Source organism: Ovis canadensis, chromosome 5 (genome assembly GCF_042477335.2).
Source record: "Ovis canadensis isolate MfBH-ARS-UI-01 breed Bighorn chromosome 5, ARS-UI_OviCan_v2, whole genome shotgun sequence".
In the NCBI taxonomy this organism is placed as follows: Eukaryota; Metazoa; Chordata; class Mammalia; order Artiodactyla; family Bovidae; genus Ovis; species Ovis canadensis.
This window is the reverse complement of record NC_091249.1, coordinates 34,741,757-34,764,616: the sequence shown is the minus strand read 5'-3', so window position 1 is coordinate 34,764,616 and position 22,860 is coordinate 34,741,757. Positions and strand designations below refer to the sequence as shown.

The window sequence follows — 22,860 nt, the reverse complement described above, 5'->3', positions numbered from 1 at the left end:
AGCAATAGCAGTGAAACCGGAAATATTACTGGAATGTTTCTGAGGGAATGGAGGGCCAGGTGGTCATCCTCTGCACTGGGAGTGTGGTATCCCTTCACTTATGCTTCTTGGGCCTGTCCCTTTTGCCATCCTAGGAGATGGTACCCACCCAGGCAGTCCCTTTAATTCAAGTGTGTGGTAAGTCGGAAATACGAGGTGTTCTTTGCATGGACTTTGTGGTCCTTCTTGCAGTTGCTCACTGGGCAGACTGTTCCTGTGCTGCTGGAGAGACACCCATGGCCAGCAAGGCCCAGGGTTTCTTTCTACTCACCCTGACCGTGTTGCCCCCACAGAGGGCTTCTTCTCCTGATCTCCCCCGATCCCGCATTGGGTAATTTCACAGCTCTAGTTTATCTGTCCTAAAACCACCATTAGCGTTGTAATCTGAGCAGTTTGAGTAGAGATTGTTTCTGTTCTGTTTTAACCCCATTTGTGAGATTTGTGCTCAGCAGGCAGTAATTCTAAGTTTTCTATCTGGTAATAAGAATACTTTCTGTCCTTAATGCTAAGGACAACTACACTTCTTGGCATTCTGATGGGGTCTAGCAAAGGCCTTCCTTGATTTTCAGCATCTGCTAGGTATGGTGGTGTCCTTCCCTTAGCTACGACCCCTTTAGGGCCCTGCCCAGCAAGAATTCTGGGAGATCTTCCCTCTCAGTATCACAAGTCTTTGTGAGGAACTTGATGTTCCCTCGACCTTCACCCCAGTCTGCACCAGCTTTGCCTCAAGCCTCTATGTGTTAGGCACTATGCCCCACGGTTTACATCTTTTTCAGTCTCCTTGCAAACTTGGTCAAATAAGTGATACAATTCATTTGTTTCAAATATGGAAGCCAAGACTCAGAGATTAGATTACTTTCAGAGCTAAAATGTAGCAAGGCAGAGTGGCAGCCCAAGGTCTTTGAAGCTCTTGCCTGTTATCAGAAACTTAGGCTGTGCCTTCCCTGATAGCTCAGTGATAAAGAATTCGCCTGCCAATGAAGCAGATGTGGGTTCCATCCCTGATCTGGGACGAGCCCATATGCAGCAGAGCAACTCAGCCCATGCACCACAACTCCTGAGCCTGTGTGCCGCAGCTGCTGAAGCCCGCGTGCCCTGGAGAGTAGCCCCTGCTCGCTGCAACTAGAGAAGAGCCCACACAGCACCGAAGACCCAGGACAGACCCCCCAAAATAAATAAAATTATTCTTTTCTAAAGTTAGACTGGCCGCCTACAGGTAGAAGATGAATTATATTTGCACACACGTATCTGTAATACACTTCTGTTTTCATATTTTATTTGACTGAACTGTTGGCACACGCTGGTAAAATCTGCCTTTATTACTGTTGGCCTTACATGCATTATTATGTGTGCCAGTTGATGCAGGGTAGTTCAGTAGTTTATCTGAAGAACCTTAACCTCCATAAATTGGAAAGGTTTGATTTCAAGAATCTGAAGTCTTCCTCTGCACCTAGGAGGTTTTGTGACCTGTTTGAGGAGGAACAAACTGACAAACTCCAAGCGTAAATCTGTCTCAGCCTAGTTCTAGTAAAACTGACACAACCTCAGTCTGAATCGTTGTCAAGATCAGCTGTTTTATAAACCAGAGTCACGAATAAGTACCTGCTGATATCTGAATGTTTTAAAATATTACAGTTAAAACTGTGGTCAGTGAAAGAAAAGCTGTCCTTTTTCCCGTGGGACTGCTTTAGGGCACTTATTCTCAGGCCACTCAGGACACCCTTGAGGGCACATGAATTCTGGATGTTTCAAACTGATAGACTTGTACAGGAGTCTCAGAAATCACGGGCACTAGCTTGAGGTTGTGGAGTACTTTTTCTGTGTCCTCTTTTTAAAAAAAATTTTACTGAAGTATAGTTGATTTCAAATGTTGTGTTAGTTTCTTCTGTACAGCAAAATGGGTTATACATAGATATATCCAGTTATACATATCTATATTATTTTTCATCTTCTTTTCCATTTATGGTTTATCATGGGATATTGAATATAGTTTCCTGTGCTATATGGTAGGCCCTTGTTATTTGTGTATTCTGTGTATATTAATAATCGTTTGCATCTGCTAATCCCAACTCCCAGTCCTTCCCTCACCAGTGCCCTGCCCCCTTGGCAGCCACAGTCTGTTCCCTATATCTGTGAGTCTTTCTGCTCCATAGATATGTTCATTTGTGTTGTATTTTAGAATCCGCATGTAAGTGATACTGTGTATTATTTGTCCTTCTCTTTCTGACTTATTTCACTTAGTATGATAATCTCTACGTTTATCCACGTTGTTGCAAACAGCATTATTTTATTCTTTATGACTAATACTCCATTGTATATACATGGTACATCTTCTTTGTCCATCCTGATGTCAATGGACAGTTAGGTCGTTTTCATGTCTTGGCTATTGTGAATAGTGCTGCTATGAACATAGGGGTGCGTGTATTGTTTTGAATTACACTTTTGTCTGGATATATGCCAAGGAAAGGAATTGCTGGATCATGTGACAATTCTATTTTTAGTTTTTAGAGAAACCCGCATACTATTTTCCATAGTGTTTGCACTAATTTACATTCCCATCAACAGATCGGAGGGTTCCCTTTTCTCTACACCCTCTCCAGCATTTGTTATTTGTAGATATTTTTAATGATGGCCATTCTGACCAGTGTGAGATGGTACCTCATTGTAGTTTTGATTTATATTTGTCTAATAATTAGCGACGATGAGTATGCTTTCTTTGGAGAAATATCTATTTAGGTCTTTTGCCCACTTTTCAGTTGGGTTGTTTGGGGTTTTTTTGTTATTGAGTTGTATGAGTTGTTTGTATATTTTGTAAATTAAGCTGTTGTTGGTCATGTCATTTGCAAATATTTTCTTCCAGTCCGTAGGTCACCTTTTTGTCTTGTCTGTTATTTCCTTTGCTGTGCAAAAGCTTATGTTTGATTAGGATTCATTTGTTTATTTTTGCTTATTTCCATTGCCTTGGGAGACCGACCCAAGAAAACATTGGTATGATTTATGTCAGACAGTGTTTTGCCTGTGTTCTTTTCGAGGAATTTTATGGTGTGATGTCTTCTTTATGGTGTTGTGTCTTCTTTTTAAGAAACAGCTTTATTGAAATATATTTCTCATACTGCACAATTCACCCATTTAAAATGTACAGTTCAGTGGTTTTTAGGATGTTCATGGAATTGTGCATTCATCACCAAAGTCAACTTAAAACATTTTTCATTACCCCTAAAAAAACCTCTGTACCCCTAATTATTGCCTCCCCAGTCTCCCCATTTCCCCCAGCCCCTGAAAACCACTAATCTACTTTCTGTCCCTATAGATTAGCCTATCCTGGATCATATGAATAAAACCATACAGTATGGGGTCTTTTGCGTCTGGCTTCTTGCACTTTAGCTTGATGTTTTCAAGGTTCATCCACATTGTAGCATATGTCAGCATTCCATTCCTGTTCATTGCCAAATAATATTCTGTTGTATGGGGATACCACATTTTATTTATTCATTCATCATTTGGTGGATGTTAGGGTTACTTCTATTTTGCGACTATTACAAATACTGCAGTGAGCATTTTTGTGTACAGGTTTTGTGTGGACCGTGTTTTGTGACTCTGTAAGCTGTAGTGACCAAGTCCTGTTTTTAAAAATATGATAAAGGAAAAGAACTAAGTTGACATTGTTTGAAATTTAAAGGGGCAGTTTCTTCGTGTTGATGTAGAATTGCATTCAAAAAGATTATCTAATGCCAGGTTAAAATCAAAAGATATTAGATCTAATTCTTCTCTTGATACTCTAATATGTCTTGTGAGTTTTCTAAGTGGTATCTTTTAATATTCTTTAAAAAAACACAAGAAAGAAATATACATTGGTCCTTAGGTCATACTTGAAACAATGTAGAATTAGTTTACTTGAGGGGTTATGCAAGTACTTTTTTCCGGATGTATGTAGTAGATGAGTGGGGGAAGCGGAGGCATGGGCCCCAGAGAGGAGCAAGGCAGGAGGGAAATCTCAGCTCCCCCAGGGCCCACCCCTGTGGCCACAGGCGCTGGCCAGTCATTCTTGTGCCTATTGCTTGCTCTCTGGGTGTTGTGCTTCACAGCTGAGTGCTTCTGTGTCCAGTTTCACTCTGCTTCTGACTCACAAAGCTCTGGTGTTGAGCTGTTGGTTTTTAGTAAAAGCAGGTGTTAGAAAGAATATGCTGAAAGGTGAATCAGCCCCTAAGGGTCTTTGATAGACATGGTCCTAAAAAACACTTCCTGTCTGTTTGTTGTGCGTGTTTTTTTTTTTTTTTGAACACCAGTTAACTGTTTTCAGTTTAACTGTGTTTTCCTTCCTGAAATCTTGAAGTGAGACTAGTCCTTGTGATTTATTCAATGCATTGTTTTCAGGGAGTTCTTTTACTTGTCAAGTCTGGGTTGGAGGTAGAGGTGGTTTTTTATTTTTTTTCCCCTTCCCTTGGGTAATAGAGGTAGTATTGGGGAGCATTTTAACTGAATTCTAACTTCAGATGAGTCAGCAAGAATTTTTATGTATTATTTAATGCGTGGTAGGGAGGAGACATCATAAGAGAAGAGACAGGTTGGAGAGTCAAAACTTTGTTCCTATCTGTTAACATGCAATAGTTACACCAGTGAGTGCCCAGAAAAGCCCATGTTGGGGAGACTTCGTGCTGCCTGCCCCTGGGCTTAGGTTGACTCTGGTAGGAGAGAAGAAAGTGGGTGGTAGCCCCAAAGTGCACAGATATGAGAAGGAGCGGGAGTGTCGGAAGGAGTCAGAGGGACCATACCTGGTACACTGGGCTGACCGGATTTTGGTGATAGTGGGATTTGATGATCAAGCCAGGGAGTTTGACTTAATATCACAAAGGGTAGGAAGTAAAGACTTTTGAACAGGAAGACAAGTTTACTATATAAAAGGGGGACATTTATTTCCATTTTGCACCTGAGAAAAGCAGTGTTTTTCAAATGTTGTCTTCTCAAATGACTCTCCAGAATCACATGGCTGATGGAGGTTGGATCTGCCAGACCCCAGAGTTCACACACACACACACACACACACACACACACACTTGCGTCCACACGGGCCTGCGTTATCTGCAGAGCACAGGCTGGCCTCCAGTTCACGAAGGCTTCCCCCAACTCTGACCTCGTGTGACCCTCTGAATCTATACATGGCTGCGCTTGTTTGTGTCACTCCCTGGGCTGAACCGGTCTAGGGGAAAAAGGAGACTTTGGGCAACTCACTTGCCAGCCTGTCTGAGGCCCTGGGGAAACAGGGACAGGAACCTAGCCAGGCCCTCATGGTCTGCACAGCAACAGCCCAGGCAAGTTCCCAGAGCTGCAGAGACTGACAGGGGAATTTTGGAGATAGAGGTCCCCAGGCATGTCTTCCCTCCACGGTGGGAGCCACAAGGCTGATCAAGATCTGGGCAGGATGACAGCACAGCTGCAACCATAACACAAGTTGATTCTTGCTGCTACCTTAATCCTCCAGCGCAGGCCAGAGAATGTGAGGACGCGTGCCGAAGTTTCCCATTCATTCCTTTGTTTATTCCTTCATAAAGTATTCAGCAAAGAGCTAAGCACCTTAAAGGTGTCAGCCTCTGAGCTTACAGCAGTAAACAAAACAACCTGCCTTCATGGTGCTTGCAGTCTGGTTCTGGAGACAGGCAGTGCCCTTTTTTGTTGTTGTTGTTAATTTTATATATTTGTTGTTGGCTGTGCTGGGTGTTCACTGCTGTGCGGGCTTTTCTCTAGTTGCTGAGAGTGGAGGCTACACTCTCGTTGCGTTGCGAGGGTTTCTCATCGCGGTGGCTTCTCTCGTTGTGGAGCACCACTCTAGGTGGCGGGGGCTCAGTGGTGGCGGTTCCTGGGCTCTAGAGCACAGGCTCAGTAGTTGTGGCGCTCAGGCTTAGTTGCTCCATGGCGTGTAGGGTCTTCCCAGACTAGGGATCAAACCTGTGTCTCCTGCACTGGCTGGTGAACCCTTTACCACTGAGCCACCAGGGAAGCTCCGACAGGCAGTGCTTTATGCAATGTTTGGGAGCAGTAGATGCTGTGGGGAAGAGTCAAGCACGGAAAGGGTTTAGAGTGACAGGATAGTCCAGGAACACTTCTTTAACGGGGTCTTCGAGCAGAAGTCTAGGTGAAGTCAGGGAGCAAGCGAAGTGAATGTCTGTGTTCCAGGCAGAGGGAACAGTAAATTCATAGCCCTGAGTCGGGATTGTTTGTGGAACAGGAAGGAGGCCAGTGCACCAGAGAGCCCTCTCCTCCTGCCAGGGAGGAGAGGCAGCAGCGGGAGGAGGGGCCTCGCAGGGCACTGAGGGAGGGTAGGATCTTGCTCTCCTCCCAGCTCTAAGGTGTGGTTGAAGCACTGTTCCTGGTTGGTTGTCCTCCATCTCAGAATTCTGTTTAGACCCTTCCCTAGCCACTATTATTAGTTCTGTTGTCTGCAACTATCAGCCCTGATACAGAGCTTTGCCAGGAGAGGGAAGACCAACTACGGTCTGAACTCAATATTGACCAGCTTTGTTGTGAAATAAAATTTGCTTTTAAGGTTAGAAAGGGTGTACTTGAATATTAGATTTAAATGTTTAAGTTTTGATTGGAGGGGCTCCACCTTAACACAAATGGGAATCCTAGTTCTGTCTTCCTCTTAATCTCCCGGCGGAGGGCCTAGGTTGGCCAACTTTGCTTAACCTTTCTGGTGTCATCCATAGAATTTGGCTTGTCTTGGGATTCTTGCCCACAGGGAAGCAAGGAGGGGAAAAAATAACTTATTGAGGGTCTTTCCCCTTCTTGGAGGTCTCTGATTCAGTGGACACATTCTGCAAAATGTGCTTCAGGGGACTAGGGTTATACCTTAAGCGATGTCCAGGGAGTTGTGATTTTTATTTGTATTTTGAAGCCCCTCTTCCCTTTTTTTTTTTTTTTTGCTTTGAAATGATTTTACAGGTGTCCTTTATAAAGTAACTCTGAATGTCACAGTGGGGAACAGCGTGGAAAACACGCGACCCCGAGAGCCAGAGCCGCCCTTTCTGACTGTGTGGCTCTGGGCATGTCTCCTAACTTTCCTGTTCCTCCACAGCTTCCTGCGAACGGCAGGGAAAATGTCAGCTACCTCAGAGGAGCCTCGGAAGATGAATGTGATGATGCATCCAGCATGGGCCTGGCCCAGAGTAAGACCTCAGTGAACGTCAGCTATGATGACGGTTTAGGCCAGGGAGTTCGAGTGACTTGCTTAAGGTCATGTGGAGAGTTAGGAGCAAAGCTGGAAACAGGCGCCATGGCTCATGGGGTCCCAGGCCAGTGCTTTCTCTCCAGGATTCACTTTGGTGTCCAAGAGAAAACGGCAATATCCAGGAACAGTTCTGAGTCTAATCCTCTGCAGCTGGTACTGGCTGTTGTAGGGGATTGAGGCACAAGGCCTTCTCAACGCACGGGACCCTCAGCCTTGGGCGTTAGGAGCCCCTCATAGAAGGGCATCCGTGGTAACAGATGCTGGGAGCCTGCTTTGTCTTCTGAGGGCTGGGGACAGTGTGCTTCCAGTGTCCTCTTTCCCATTCCCCACCAGGCCAGACCAGACCTGCACCACCCTTGCCCTCTCCCCGGGGTGACACAGACTAAACCTGGAGTGTGAAGGGGCCTGAGCAAACGTGCAGGGGGCAGGTGGGCACTCTAGAACTCTCTGTCCTGAGCAAAGCTGGGCCCTCACTCCTACCGCAGGACCCTGTACCTCAGGCCTGCAAAGTGGGCGTGGGAGGAGTCTCCTAAGACCCTCTGGGAAAAGCAGCCTGACCTGCCCTATGGGGCAGGGGTGGCAGACGCCCTTCCCAGCTGCTCTGGTCACCCTGCAGCCCGGGGACTGCTCCCACTGCTCTTAGACACACAGCTGTGGCCCTTGCTCCTAAAAAAGTAATTTTAACATCTACCCAAGTGGGTCTTCCCAGGATATGCACAGCTCTTGAAATTTTGCTCCAGCTAGTATAGCACAGTGGAGAAGCCCACAGTCGGTCAGGCCAGGCTTGAATCCCAGGTGTGCTTCTTTGCGTGTGTACACAGGTGAGTGGAGGTGTACTTGGGAAATTGTTCAGGTTCTTCACCTCTCACTTTCTACATCTGTAAAATGGGAACTAAGAATGCCTGCCTCACAGATTTGCAGCTTGAATTAAATGAAATAGCCTGCGTGAACTGTTAGCGTGTGCATGGCCCATGGTAGCTATTTTTATCATCCTTGTCAAGCAGGTCGGTAGGCTCCACCAGTCTGTGGGTGGAAACAGCTTTCATGTGTGGTTCAGTCTGTTGTAGGCTGTACATCAGGAGCCTGGAATGACTGAGCCAGCTGTACTGTTATTTGTAGTCATTGCTGGTATCCAAGGCAGGTAATTCAGTTTCTGCTGGTGTGTAATGCCATGCCATTTAATTCCCTGTTTCTCTTCTGTTTAGTTCATTGTTCTTGAAAGAAAAAAATAGTTCCATAGCTAAAATGTATTGAGGGTTTTATAACTAAAAGTTTCATGCATATTATCTTCTTTAATTCCCGTAACAACCGAATGAAGAACCAGGGGTTAAATGATGCCTAAGGCTACTCTGCTGTCATGCAGCAGAGCCAGGCCTCACAGGTCCAGTTTGAGAGTCCATGCTCAGCCCTGTACCGCCTCCCTAAACAGGGCAGTGGTTGACCTTGGTGGCCTTGAGGAGTCAGGTAGTCTGGTCTGTCCCCTCCCTGTGTGTCACAGAGGGGAGAATGAGAGTTTGTCTTATTGTAGAAGCTTCCCTGAGAACACTGTGACGCTCCCTTTGGTAGCCATTTCAGGGTCTGCAGGGGCAGTGGCTTCTTTCTTAGGCCCCTTGCAGTGTCCTCTTGAGGCCAGTTGTCCATCCTTGAGGGTCATTCTGTCGAGGGTGTGCTCTGTGGTCAGGTGGACACGCTGACAGTGAGGGTGGCGTTCCCCTGGCATGCTGAGGCTGGGACCTTCTGCCCCTCTGACCGTGGTGCTTGGCATCCAGTGCAAATGTGGCCACTCTTCATCCCTGTCTACCCTCCAGCCAAGCTGCTTGACCACAGCTGACGCCTTCCTCACAGGTCTGTAGGACTTCTGGCTCTGAGAGCAGAGAAAGTGGCCTGTGGGCCCGCTGGATCTCTTGAGGAGATGAGAGGCCGTGATTAGCGTGGCCTGCAGTCCCTGGGTTGACCCAGGTCGTGGTGGATCTGCTCCAGCCACAGCAGCCCCTCCAGGGCTACCCAAGGTGCCTTGAGGCCTGAGAGCTAGCATCTACCCTGGGGGACTCTTGGTTCAGCAAGCAGTTACTGAGCACCTATTTTGTGCCTCCAGAGCCCACGTGAAAGAGACATCAGGTGTCAGTTGGTGTAGGGCTGTGTCCAGCCCAGCGGGCAGGGCCTCTGGTGGCCACCAGGGAGCACCACCACTCTCAGAAGGACCCGAGGCTGGCAGAGGAGCCAGGTTGGCTGTGTTGCTGTTTATCTGAGCAGCTTCCATGACAACCAGAAGATAATTACCTGAGGTCAAGTAAATCCTGGAGCAAGATTAGGGTGTTTGGATAGGGTAGGGCCTGCACTGTGATTTGGAGACCCTTAAGTAACCAGAATCTTTTGGATGGTATATTCAATATGTTTAACTAGTTTGTTAATTAATTAATGCCCCACTGTATTCCAGAAAGGATTCAGAGTGACTTTCCATTCAGCAGGTTTCTTAGAGGGAAGAAAGTATCCTAAGCTTGCTCTGAGCTAAATGTTAGGGTTTAGACCTCCCAGGGGTCATTTACCAGCTTAGCTCCATGCTCCAAGGGCTGGCTCCCTGGAAAGCACAGCCTTTGCTGCCAAAACTGGTTTGCAGCATTTCTGTGCTCACCTCCTGGTTCCTTTGCAACAAGTGGCCCTGATGTCTTCCTGCCTTGAAGCAAACCACGTGACTTAAGAGAAGCAAATCTGACCTCAATTACCAGGTGCAAATATCAGTCACTGGGAGTAACCAGGAGGCCAGTGTCCCTGGTCGTTTTGGTCTCTGGCGTTAAACATTAAGAGTGCACTGTTCAGGGTGTGATAAAGGCTGTCTCACAGTTTATGGTTTCCAGTAAACCAAAGGACTTCAAGGAAGGGCCAGGGGCAAGGGAGAGACTCAAGGCCTGGCCCACCGCTGAGCTGGCAGAGCAGTTTCTGCAGGAGCAGAGGGGCAGGAGGGAGGCCACAGCTTCTCAAGGCTGTTTCTGTGGCAGAGCCAGAGAGACATGCTGCCAAGCCACGTGAGGCAGGGCCAGCTGCTACACCCAGCCAGGCAGCTCCGTGCACTCTCAGGGTGGTGATATGGGAAAGGAAGATATCTGTTCTCGGTGTGCTGGACACTGCGCTTCCTTCCTGCTGGATGCCAGCCCAGCTGGGAGCCCTGAGCACGTTCCTCTGTCAGTCTGAGCAGTGAGCATCTGGAGCCACTCTCACAGAAACCTGGAGGAGCATTCTCAGCATCTGGAGCCTGCAGATACATGGGCCAAGATTCCTCAGCCTCTGGTCACAAGGACGCTGTAAGCAGGTAGCATGTCCCACCTTGGCCTAGGAAGTAACTGAAGTCCCCCTCCCGGCCTCCAGTGCCATAAAGGAGACTCGTCTCAGTTTCTCTGGCACACCTACTCCAGCAGCTAAGAGAGAAGATATACATCAAATTAAATCAAAATACAGTAATAGTTGCATGCATTCATTTGACAGATATTTCACGAACACCCTTCTAAATGGCATGTACTTTGCCAGGTGCCAGGCATACAGTTATGAACAAGGTTCCTGCTCATATGGACCTTAGAGTCTAGTGGTGGAGATAGAAAATAATTAAAATAAACACATAAATAAAGTGTCAACACAGTAAATGCTGTATAGCAAATTAAAATAACTGATGTGTAATCAAGTGACTGAGTGACTGCTTTGGATCAGGAGTCAGAGGCAGCCTCTGAAGAAGTGGCATTTACGAGATTCCTGAAAAAGAAGAAGACTGAGGAAGGAGCAGGTGAGCAGCCGTAAGGTCACCTGTCCTGCCTGCTGTTGGTGCAGGAGAGGCAGGGTGACAGGAGGAGAGGAAGAATGCTCTGGAACATATAATGTGGTTGATTTGATGCCTTGGGATTTGTGACACTTCTATTTTCTGAATTATTTCTTAAACATTCTTTCATTCAGTATCCTTTGTGTGCCTGGCATTCTGCTGAGTGGTGATAAACCAATGTGAGTATGTCAAGGTCCCTCAAGAGGTTTTCAGTCTGTTGGGAGAGTTAGGCCAGGAAACAGGACAGTGTAGTATGTACTGAGAGGCGATCAAAGAGGGTTAGTGGGAGCAGACAGAGGGCTTCCCAGCCCCTTTGGGTGTTGAGAGGAGGAGAGATGTTCAATAAGGCTTCCTGAAGGCAGTGACATCTGGGAGGGTCTTAGAGGATGAGGTGAGATTAGTCAGGAGAAGACAGAGTGTATGTTCCAGGCAGAGAGGATGGCCTGTGCAAAGGCTTGGAGGGAGAGAAGGAGCAGATAGACAAGAATGTTCTGCTCTGTAGCCTATACCAGACACTCAAGAGTAGCTTGTAGAGTTAAGACAGATTCCTCGGGGGCCACGTCAGCAGCAGGCAAAGGCTTAAGGAAAGGATTCTGGGGTTCAAGAGCTCAGACCACTCTCTGGACCTCCCTGCCTACTGGGAGTCATCTCATGAGAGGACTAACTCACTCCAAGCAGACACTTCCCAAATCAGAATATAAGATTCCCTTAAACCAGGCACATAGATGCGAGCATGCATGAACATCCACGTGAACAAATTTGACTACTTCCTTTTTGGAGGAAAGAGGGTACTGAAATAAAACCTATTAATCTATGGGTAAGAACAAGATTTGCATTTAGGGTAGGAATACCTCTTCACATCCTTAGAAGTCTCACTAGGCTTTCTGGAAAGTCTCACTAGGCTGTAAAATTGCAAAGGTGCTTTTGTTATGTCCCAGTATGTGCTTAATTTGATCATAAACTAAGATAATCCCATGTCCACTTCAGCCTGATAGGGAACATACAGCTTTTTCCCATCCTTTCCTCTTGCCTTTTCCCCTTATTTTGCTTCTCTCTCTCTTCCCCAGCCCCCAGAGCCCCTGGTTATCTTTGGTATGTACTTATTGCACCCTCAAAATCCTATAAGAGTGATAACAGCAGTTTATTACTTGTAAGACACCTCAATCATTCGTGACCTATTAAAATTCAGAAAGCAAGCAGTAAATTAAAAAGGCAGCCAGAAAGAGAGCAAGTGAGAGAGAGAGACAGAACCAAAGTTCAGAATGAATTAACATTTATTGAGGACTTATGAACTTACTATGTTCAAGGCCTTCTGCTAAGCTCATCACATTCTCTGTTTTATTTAATCTTTCCAAAAGCTCTTCCATTTGTGCCTCCAGATCTGTGCTCCACCATCTCCACCTGCTCTGTGGCATGGAAGACTGACCTGTATGCACTGCATCACCATCTGCCTTGCCTCTGACTTCTGGCTAGATTTGGCTAATAGGGAGTACTGGCCAGAGATCGGTGGACACAGGAAAACTAGATCAAGAATTTATTTCCCTGGTTTGCCATCGATTCACTGCAGGCCAGTTGGATCCTCCACTGAATCCTGCAGCTCCAGTCAGACACCTGTTCAGACAGCAGCCTTCCCTGGGCTCATTTACCTCTTCCCTTCCTTCACATCTTCAGGCTAGAAGTAGTAGCAGCTCCCCATTGTCGCCAGCCCTAAAGTGCTTCACTAACCGTTGCTGATTTCCTTAAACCCTTCCAATGAGTGTGCCATCTGTTTCCTCCAGGACTCTGACAGTACGATAAACTTTTTGAGGGAAGCACAGTTCAGTTCAGTTGCTCAGTCGTGTCCAGCTCTTTTCGACCCCATGGACTGTAGCAGCCAGGCTTCCTGGTTCATCATCAGCTCCTACAGCTTACTCAAACTCATGTCCATCGAGTCGGTGATGCCATCCAACCATCAAGTCAGTGATGTCATCCAGCCAAGAGGGAAGCACAGTATTATCCCGTTGTAAGATAAGGTACCTGAGGTTAAGAGAAAGTTAATAACTTGTTCAAGAACACACAGCGGGCAAATGGTAGAAAGAGCACCCAAATCCAGGTGTTCCTGCTACATGAGACGAAACACACATATGTTCAGTCATATGTCTCGTTGCTTCCCAGGACTAAACACCACCTCCCCCAGACTGCACTAAATATCAGCTTGCTCTTGTATTTTGTTTCCTAATCCACAGCCATTTAAAAAGAGTAGAAATTATAAGTCAGTGCTAAAAGCAGCCTTTCAGTTAAATAGTGAGAAGTGATGGTGACAGTTTGAGATGGAGAAAAGGCATAATTGCTATTAAAAATAGGCCTAAAATCGTAAGAAGCTTTCAGAGTCCGCAGTTGGCTGTGCCTTCTCCATGTTTTACAGGATGGTAGTGCTGACACTATAGTCCACTGGAGCCCAAAGTAAAATTTCTCAATTGGCCAGAAGAGTTAAGCTGGGGTTGCCCAATTCTCTCTCACGCCATTCCTTATTATAGTGGCCAGTTTTCATGCTTGGTTTGTGACACTCCAAGCAAAGGGGCAGAGGTTCTTTTTAGTTCTGAAACTGCTGATTCAGTTTGCATGAGGATATTACTTTTTAAGGAACTTTCAAAAACACCTAAAATTTAATTGTAGCCATAGCTGAGTTAGAGAACCCCTGGGTGTACAATTTTCTCCACCTCTGGTGTTTATAGAATATGACATCATTTGGGTTTGGAGGGAGACTCTGGGGAGAAAGGCCAGGAGACACTCAGCAGGTGGAAGGGCCTTTATCTTGGGATTCTTATTGATGGGCAGTTGTATGGGAAGTTGTCATAAAGACTGTCAGCTCCTGAGTGTCCTCTTGATGACTTGTCTGGCCAACAAGATCTTAGCATGAGGAGACTATAAGAAGGCTTCTTTACATTTATTTAAAGTAAAGTTGACCTTCTAAAAACACTTTACATTTGTATTTCTTTTGAGAATTATTTTTCTTCTTTTCAGCCATATCATGAGGCATGTGGGATTTTAGTTCTCTTCACCTGTATGTTAGAAATTGCTAGTTGTTTTCCAGTTTCAATCCCCTCCCCCTTTCTTAGTAACAAATCCAATTCTTTAGCTGAGCCCTTTGCCACATGACTGCAAGCCTGTGTTTCCTTGAAGCTTGGTATGGCCATATGACTGAGCTCTGGCCAGTGAGATGCAATCATTGTGTGGGATTTCTAATAAGTCCCCTTGAAAGGAGAAGAGTGTACTGTTCTACCCACCCTCCCTTTCTCCATCCTACCTCCATAAATGAGGGCATGTTGACTAGAGCTCTAGCAACCAGCATGGGCTGAGAGCCGCACCCTAAGAATGGGGCAGAATGAACAAGATGCCTGTCTCTAACGACTCCTGGAGTTACCATCCTAACCCAGAACTGACTGTGAACTTCTTTTTTTTTTTAATGTAAGAGTGAAATAAGCTTACATCTTGTTTAAGCCCCTATTGTTTTCTGTTATATGTAATTGGACAAAATTCTAATCGATACAAAATGCTTGTTTTTTTGTCTAAGCCATATTTTTATTAGCGTTTTTTTTAACATATGAATGATATTTCTTCTTTGTAAATGCTGTGAATATTCACCCTATTTTTGCTTGCCTTTTGATTTTGTTTGTGTTTTGTTTTTAAAGAATAGGTGTTTATTTTTAATGCTGTAAAAAGTTAACAGACCTTTAAAATGCTGTTTGCATTTGTGTTTAAAGTCCTTCTCCATTCAGATCGGATAACATTCACCGATATTTTTTCTAGTTGTTTTTTTTTAAACAGTTTCATTGTTTATATTTAGCATTTTAGTCCATTGGTAAGTGCTGCTGGTGAGTTGTGACTCTTCCATAGGTCATAAGTTTCTGTCCCCAGCTACCCTCCTAGCTGTGGGACAGAAGCCAGCATCACTTCTCATTTACACCACCTGGCTTGGCCCAAGCCTCTGCACTCAGGCCAGCACACTCAGCACACATCCCCTCTCCGTCTCCTTCCTCCACTCACTCCGCCTCTGCAGGTCATGTACTCACTACCCAGGATAGCACTCTGGGCTTCTTCTGGAACTTCTGTCTTTGCCACCCTGCATTCAGCTCTATTCCTGATCATCTCTAATTCCTGTTTACCTAGACCAGGCCATTGACATTGACAGACCTCCCCAATATCCCAGAAGCTTTTTGTTATATTTTCCTCTGGATAAGAAATATGAAGAATTTATATATATATTTTCCAGGAGGACATGGAGCTTTTTAAATTGCAATTTTGTTTTAAGAGAGATGATATGTGTTTATCACCTTAAAAACTGGAAAATACAGAAAAGCACCAAAATAAGTAAAAATAAAAGCCTGATTCTCTCTCTTTATAGTACTTTGTAAAAACATAAAGTAAAAAAGTGAAAGCCCTCCACCCTGAGGAATAACCTTTATCAGCAGCTGATGTATCTCCTTCCAGACCTACGTGTGTAAGCACATGTAGAAGATATGTATATGCACACTTCTGTTCTTGAAAACTGGATCACACAGTATATTTGTTCAGCACCAGGCTTCTTACAAATGGCAGTATAATGTAAACCTCGTTCTAAGACAGTACAGAGAGGCCTGCTACATTCTTTTCAAAGGCTGCATAGTACATTATTTTATTGTGTGGATGTACCATTTTTTATCTTCCTTCCTACAGATGAACATGGAGTTTTCTAATGTCATGCTAATATATATAAGGCTATTGTAAACATCCTCATCATTATATTTTCATGCATTTGTCCTAGCATTTCTGTCAGATTTCTAAAATTGGGATTGTTAAAGAGTATATACATAGTAAATTATACACGCTGCCAGTTTCTTCATGTCAAAGTCTTGTAGCAGTAAATGCACTGTCCTTTTAAAAGGTCCTTTCACTACCATGTTCCCTCCCTACTGGTTCATTCCTCCCTCTGTTGCTAGATAACATTTATAAAATTCATATTTGATCATGCTTCCCATATTTGAAAGACCTCAGTGGCTCCTACTTGCCAACAAGTCAGAGTCCAGACACTGAGGATTCATCCAGGATCCTTCTCAGTTTGGATCCTCTGGGTAGCCAAGATGGAATTCAAAGTGCAGGAGATTACATGGGGGCTGGAGGGTAATGCCTATGAAAGATAAAAGGAGGACTTCCCTGGTGGTCCAATGGTTAAGAGTCTGCCTGTCAGTGCAGGGTACATGGTTCCATGTCTGGTCCTGGAAGATTCCACATGCAACTAAGCCCACGTGCCGCAACTACTGAGCTAGTGCTCTCGAGCCTGTGCTCTGCGACAAGAGAAGCCACTGTACTGAGAAGCCCGCACACCGCAACTAGCAAATAGCCCCTGCCGACCGCAGCTAGAGAACGCCCACAGCAGCACTGAAGACCCAGTGTGGCCAAAATAAATAAATTAATTGAATTCTTTTAAATAAATAAAGGGCAGGCAGCAGGAGTAGGCCAGGAGAAGGCAGCCTCCAGAGGGGAGCCCAGCAGCTGAGGCCGACCTCCTGGGGAGGGAGGGGGGAGGCAGCAGCGTTGGGCAGCAAGACCCTCTGGCTATAACGCAGCTTTGCCAACCTCTAAGTCGGCTCACTGGGAAGCTCCAGCACAAAGACTGCCCGTTAGAGGAGTACCACTAGGAGCAGAAATGGACAGGCCCTAACACCCCTGCCATAATCTGCTCCTGGCTGGGAACTTCCTAGGAGGCAGTGGGGCCTTGACTTGAATGGTTGGTATGGAAGATGCTGAAGCTGCAGGTGGTCACTCCACACAGCAAGTCCTCTGAATGGCACTTATCCACGGCTATCATAAACCGCAGCCTGCCTTTTATTTTCTCATTCCCTGCCCCCAGACCTCAGGCTCTGGCGCCGCTGGCCTAACTACATGATCTACCCCATGCAACCAACTGTCCATACCACTCCCTCCCCAAACCCTAAGCTTTGTTCTCTCAGTTCTTTCTGCTTGGAATGTCACTCCTTCCCAGCTATACCCATCAAAATCCTAGTATGTTTTCGAAGCCTAACTTAAATGTCACCTCTCTAGGTCACCTTCCGTGACCCCACCATGTGGAACTAGTTGCTCCTCAAAATCCTAGTATGTTTTCGAAGCCTAACTTAAATGTCACCTCTCTAGGTCACCTTCCGTGACCCCACCATGTGGAACTAGTTGCTCCTCAAAATCCTAGTATGTTTTCGAAGCCTAACTTAAATGTCGCCTCTCTAGGTCACCTTCCGGGACCCCACCATGCAGAACTAGTTGCTCCTTGCGCCTGAGGCGCCATTTGTAGGTTAGTACTTCCCAGGTCGGATTATTCCTAGCTACTCTTTTCTCAGATTCTTGTCCCTCAAACTTAAAAACCTAGCACAGTGTAGGTATACAATAAATGTTTACTGAACTGTTTTCCTGCTCCTCTCAAAATGCCCAGAAATTGCATAACTCCAGCTCCTAGAATGGTAGGACACAAAGTCAGTGGTCAATAAATGTTTGCAGAATTATCCGGGATCTCATGTGGGTGAGGCAAAGTGGGCTGAAGGGTGCTGGGGAGAGGTTGTTTACTGTTGTTAAGGATCACTTGGTTTGGTACCAAGTCAGAGTTTTAAGCCTAGAGCATGTCTTTGTCTGTTTATATTTTCCTCTGTGATTTGGAAAGACCCCAAAGGTTTTGTGTGTGTGTGTGTGTTTTTAAGTCATTATTTTCTTGCCTCTGGTCAACAGATGGGAACTTTTGGGGGGCTTCCCTTTTTCAAACACATTTTTATGTGTTGGGATTTTGCATTTCTTCATCAGTCATTCTCTTTATGGATATAAGAAGAGCCATTAGGGTACCTGGCATGAGATCTCCAGTTATTTTCTAACTGAGTATATTTAGAGAGTAGAGGGAATTGGGAGGCATAGAAATATTTTTCCTCTTCCTCTTTCCCACACCCACCGGTTAAAGAACTTCCCTGGGAGGGGACCTGTGGGAAGTGGCGGAGGGTTTTCAGGGTGGACATAGTAGGACTGACATTAGGGCTTGGTGTGGGGGTAAGGGTGAGTGGAGAGAGCAGAGAGGAAGAGCTGCTGACCCCGACTCTTCAGCCCCCTTTTCATGTCCCTTGGCCACTGTCCCTCAGCTGAGGGAGGTTAGGGCTGGGGTGGCCATGCTCTCCCTCCTCTCTTCAACTGCTCCAAGCTGTGGGGCCTGAGCAGAAACACGAGGGTTTTCTGTCAAGGTGGGATGGTCCTGCGCCTCTGCATTCTGTCCAGGGTGTTCAGTGCAAGTGGAGGTAGGGTCCTGGACTGAGGCCTCAGCTGCTGGTGCTTGCTTGGCAGTGGTTAGGAATGCTTAGAGGCTTTGTGTTATCAGAAAGCCGCTCCAAGGCCGAGGTTCTTATCTCTAGGTTCACAGGCTCATCTTCGTGGGCTGTGAACCCATTCTCTCCCCCTCAAGTGGTATTTTACTGTGTATTTGGTGGAGACATAGCTCTCATCAGATTCTTTTTTACTGGAAAAGTCTGTGATCCAAACAATATTCTAGCCCAAAGAAGAATAGCCTTTCTAATTTAAAACAACAACAAAAAAAGGAGATGTTTTTCTGTAAAGGCTGGATTCTAGTTGGATTGCCAACCAGGCGATCCCAGGGCGATTCTAGAAAGAATCCCAGACTGTCACCTTCACCCTGTGAATGTCCCTCAGGAACTTTTCATTTCCCCTGTAATCAAAGTCTGTGGTTTAGGGACCAGGACCTTATGGGTTCTGTTGGTAGAGATCCAGAGAGCTGAACCCCTGAGAGTTGTGCCAAGTAGTCTGATGCCCACCTCCAGGGAGACCAACCCAGAAGCAGAGCAGACCCTGCAGGTGTGTGGAGGGGAACAAGGGAGCCATGTTGACTCTGGTGGGCACAGAATGTTTATGAGAATAGAGTGTTCCCAGGCTTTTAAACAAATTCCAGCATAACCATGCTAAAATCCCCTAAAAACCTGAATTCTGGGCAGATTCTGGTCTCCATATTAGGGAAACAGTTCTGATGCTGCAAAAGCACAGAGCTTTAATATGACAGCCTCTGCAATTTTGACAACCCCTCTACTTTAATTTTTTAAGTCCTGGCCACAATTATAAATAGGGAACCATATCTGTTGAGACTTCCCAGGAATTACATAAACAGTTTTTGGATGGTTATATTTTTACACGACAGTTTCTGAAAACACTGGGAAAAAATCCCACTTATTTAACAGCATATGCCTGAGCCAGCCCCGGGAGTCCCTGGGAGGCCTTGCTGCAGAATCACTTCCTCCTGGCTGCAGCGGGGGCAGGGCCCTGGCGTGATCACGAAGCTCGCTGACCACGCTGACCACGCGGAGAAGGACTAGCAGGGCACGGTGGGAGGGGCGAGGAGGCCTCGGATTGCTCCTCCTCAGGACAGCTGCTGTGTCTTATCACCAGCAAAGAGTAGGGACCCAGGATGTAGCAGCCGTAACTTTTCTGAAGGCTTGGCCCTTTTGTGAAGGAGCATATGCTTCAGATGCCTTCCTCCCCCTTGAGGACTGCTGTGATCATAGAAACAGGGTTCCTGGGTCTCTAAGTCACAGTGAGAATCTTCCCTTCTTTCAAAGGCCTTAACAGCCTCAGTGGCCTTGGAGGTGTCTTGAACCTGAGGGACTGAGCTTCATCTGAGAAATTCCTATGTCTCTTTTGACAACACCTGCCTCTCCAGTAGTAGCCTTCAAGAAGCCATCTAGACAGAAAAACCGATCTTCTGCACTGGTGGGAGCAGCTGAAAGGATAGCAGGAAGGCCTCTTGCCTCAGTGTCAATCTCTCCACCTCAGGTTTCAACTGTACTTCAATTTTGCCCTTAGAAATACGCTTTCAGTTAAGCATTCTCCTTCCTGAGGTGTTGTTTTGAAAATGCAGTTAGCTAAAGATGCATATAAGTCATTAGTGTAATTTAACTTTATACTGTAAACTGACTTCATCTTTAAATAGAGGGCTTGGTCCAGTGGGTCTCAGCATTTTTTAAGTCACACACCTCTTTCAGAACCTAAGGAAATAGATGGACCGTTCCCTCAGGACAACTCATGAACATCCAGGATTTTGTATACCACTTGTGGATTTCAAGGAGCCCTTTGACCTTACCCTGGAGTTGTGAGTTCTTATGAGAGGATGGTAAATGGGAGAAGGTAGTGGTGATGGGTAGGAACCAGAACAAACAAGGAAATTGGGTGCTGCTGCTGTGATCATTTTGCGGTTTTCCCCAAGACCTGTCGTGTGAATACGTCAGAAATGAAGTCTGTCACCTGGCTAGTGCTTCTGTGGGTAGTGATGCTGGGGACATGTGCACCACATCTCTGAGCTCCCAAGACCATGTGTGTGTATCTCCATGAAGCTGCATAAGGAGAAAACTACCCTGGGGATCCTGGAGCTGCCTTTCTCCTGGAGGAGCCTTGTGTCCCTCTGGTGGGCCAAGGTCCTGTTGGCACCAGCCTGATACCTGATACCACCCTGATAGGGGCCACCAGCCTGCTACCACCACCCCCCAGCAGAAGAGGTGGTGGCTTGGTCATTCTGGACTACGTACTCATAACCTTGAGTCTGAGATCTCTTTTATTTTCTTTGGGGAAGTCAGCTTTATGAGGCAGCTTGTGATTCTCTGGGTATTGTTCTGTTCAAACTGGGGGAAACATGGGGGAAGTTTTTGGATCTAGACTTCATCTGAAAGCCTCGCAGGGGATTTTGGAAGTGATGCAGCATAGTGAAACAAGCATGCGATCATTTGTAGTCCCATGCTTGTGATGCGAAGCTCCTTCTGTTTGTGGTGACTCGAGGAGGGGAGAATTCCCCCACTGCGAGCCAGCTGGACAAGTGTCAACTCTGCTCTCTCTGCAGGTTCCAGCATGGAGGAGGAGGAACGGGACATGGACTAGGGGAAGCCACCAGGGTTTGCTGGGCTGGACCCAGTTTAACACACGTGAAAGGGGGTGGTCCTTCTCTTGAGCTAGTCAGCCAGGGTCCCCCTACCCCCACAGAGCCATTCTCAGACCTGGCACAGCACCCTATCCAAACTGGACACCACCACCTGCTTGTTGAACTGATCAGAGACTCACCTCTCACCTACATCACATCCTAGAATGAAGCACAGGCTTCGCATGTCACGCTCAAGTGGGCACACCCTCATGGACAAATGCAGTCTTTCCCCTACTCAGTCAGACTTTGTCCTTTCAATTCTTTCTATTTTTAAACATTGGCTTTTTGTGATTATTTCTGTGTTTGCTGGATTTATTGACATTAAAATAAATATTTCTTTTTTTAAAGAATTTAGTTATTTTTATGTTTATTTTCTTTATTTATTTTTGACTGTGCTGAATCTTTGCTCCTCCATGGGCTTACTCTAGTTATAGTGAGTGGGGGCTACTCTCTGTTGCATTGCCTGGACTTCTCATTGCACTGGCTTCTCTTGTTATGGCTCCCAGGCTCTAGAGCACAGGCTTGGTGGTTGTGGCCCTTGACCTTACTTGCTCCTGGCATGTGGGATCCTCCTGGATCAGGGATCGAATCTACGTCTCCTGCATTGACAGGTGGATTCTTTACTACTGAGCCACTAGGGAAGCCCCTAAAACAAAGGTTTATTAAACAGTGTACAAAAAGCAATAGTCATAGATGAAAAAATAGGTAAATTGAACTTTCATGGTCTTTGGTTCATCAGAAGATAGCATTAAAAGAATGAAAAGGCAAACCACAGGCTGATACTTTCAGTAACATACCTGACAGAGGACTTGCAGTCAGACTATATGAAGAACGCCTGTAGGTCAATAAGAAAAAGACAGGCAAAATCAGCAAAAGCCTTGAGCAAGAACATGTTTAAAGTGGATATCTAAATAGTATTTTGCAAGTTAGAACTTATAACACTGTATATCCACCCTAAAGCACCAAAACCTTAAAGACTGATAATACCAGATATTGGCAAATCCTCATGTGTTGCTGGGCTTCCCTGGTGGCTCAGCTGGTAAAGAATCCTCCTGCAATGCGGGAGACCTGGGTTTGATTCCTGAGTTGGGAAGATCCCCTGGAGAAGGGAAAGGCTACCCACTCCGGTTCTGCCCTGGAGAATTCGTGGACTATACGATCCATGGGATCCCAAAGAGTCGGACACGACTGGGCGACTTTCACTTTCAGGTGTTGGTGATAGGAGTATGAATTTGAGCGTTTGGAAATTTGGAAAACTATTTAGCAGTATCTACCAAAGCTGAGATTACACTCATTCCATAAACTATCAGTTCCCCTCCTAAGTATGTACTCAGTAGGAATGAGTGTGTATATCCTCCAGTGTTTATAGTGTTCTTATTCATCAACTGGAAACAGCCCAAGTGGCCATCAGCAACAGAATGGATAAGTAAATTGTGTCATATGCATACAGTGGAATACACCACAGCGATTGGAAAAAGAACAAACTATGTTGGCACATAGCAATACAGATGAATCTCAGGCATGTTGAGTAAAAGAAGCCAGACACCGAAAAAGTACATATTGTACGATCCTGTGCTCCTGGAGGATAGGACCACACCTTTTATCTCTGAAAGTAAATATTTGTTGACAGAGTGAGTAAAGGAAGACGTGGCTTTTACTCTCGGAGATGTTTTCAGAGTAACGTTTGTGTGTGTGTGTGTTAAGGTGAAATTAGTTTGCGATGCAGTTAACAAATGCTCAGTTTGCTGTAAAATGAAGCAGAAAACATGCTTAAAAAAAATGAAGAAGAAAAAGCAGAAATGAATCCATTTTACCTTAATGGGGAAGGGAATG

At 45.7% G+C, this 22,860-nt stretch overlaps 1 protein-coding gene across 1 annotated transcript in view; it reads left to right on the top strand.

Moving 5' to 3' along the window:
* Positions 1–22,860, top strand: part of LOC138440672 (uncharacterized) — an 81,973-nt gene that overhangs the window by 13,609 nt on the left and 45,504 nt on the right. The gene's annotated exons all lie outside the window — the stretch shown is intronic.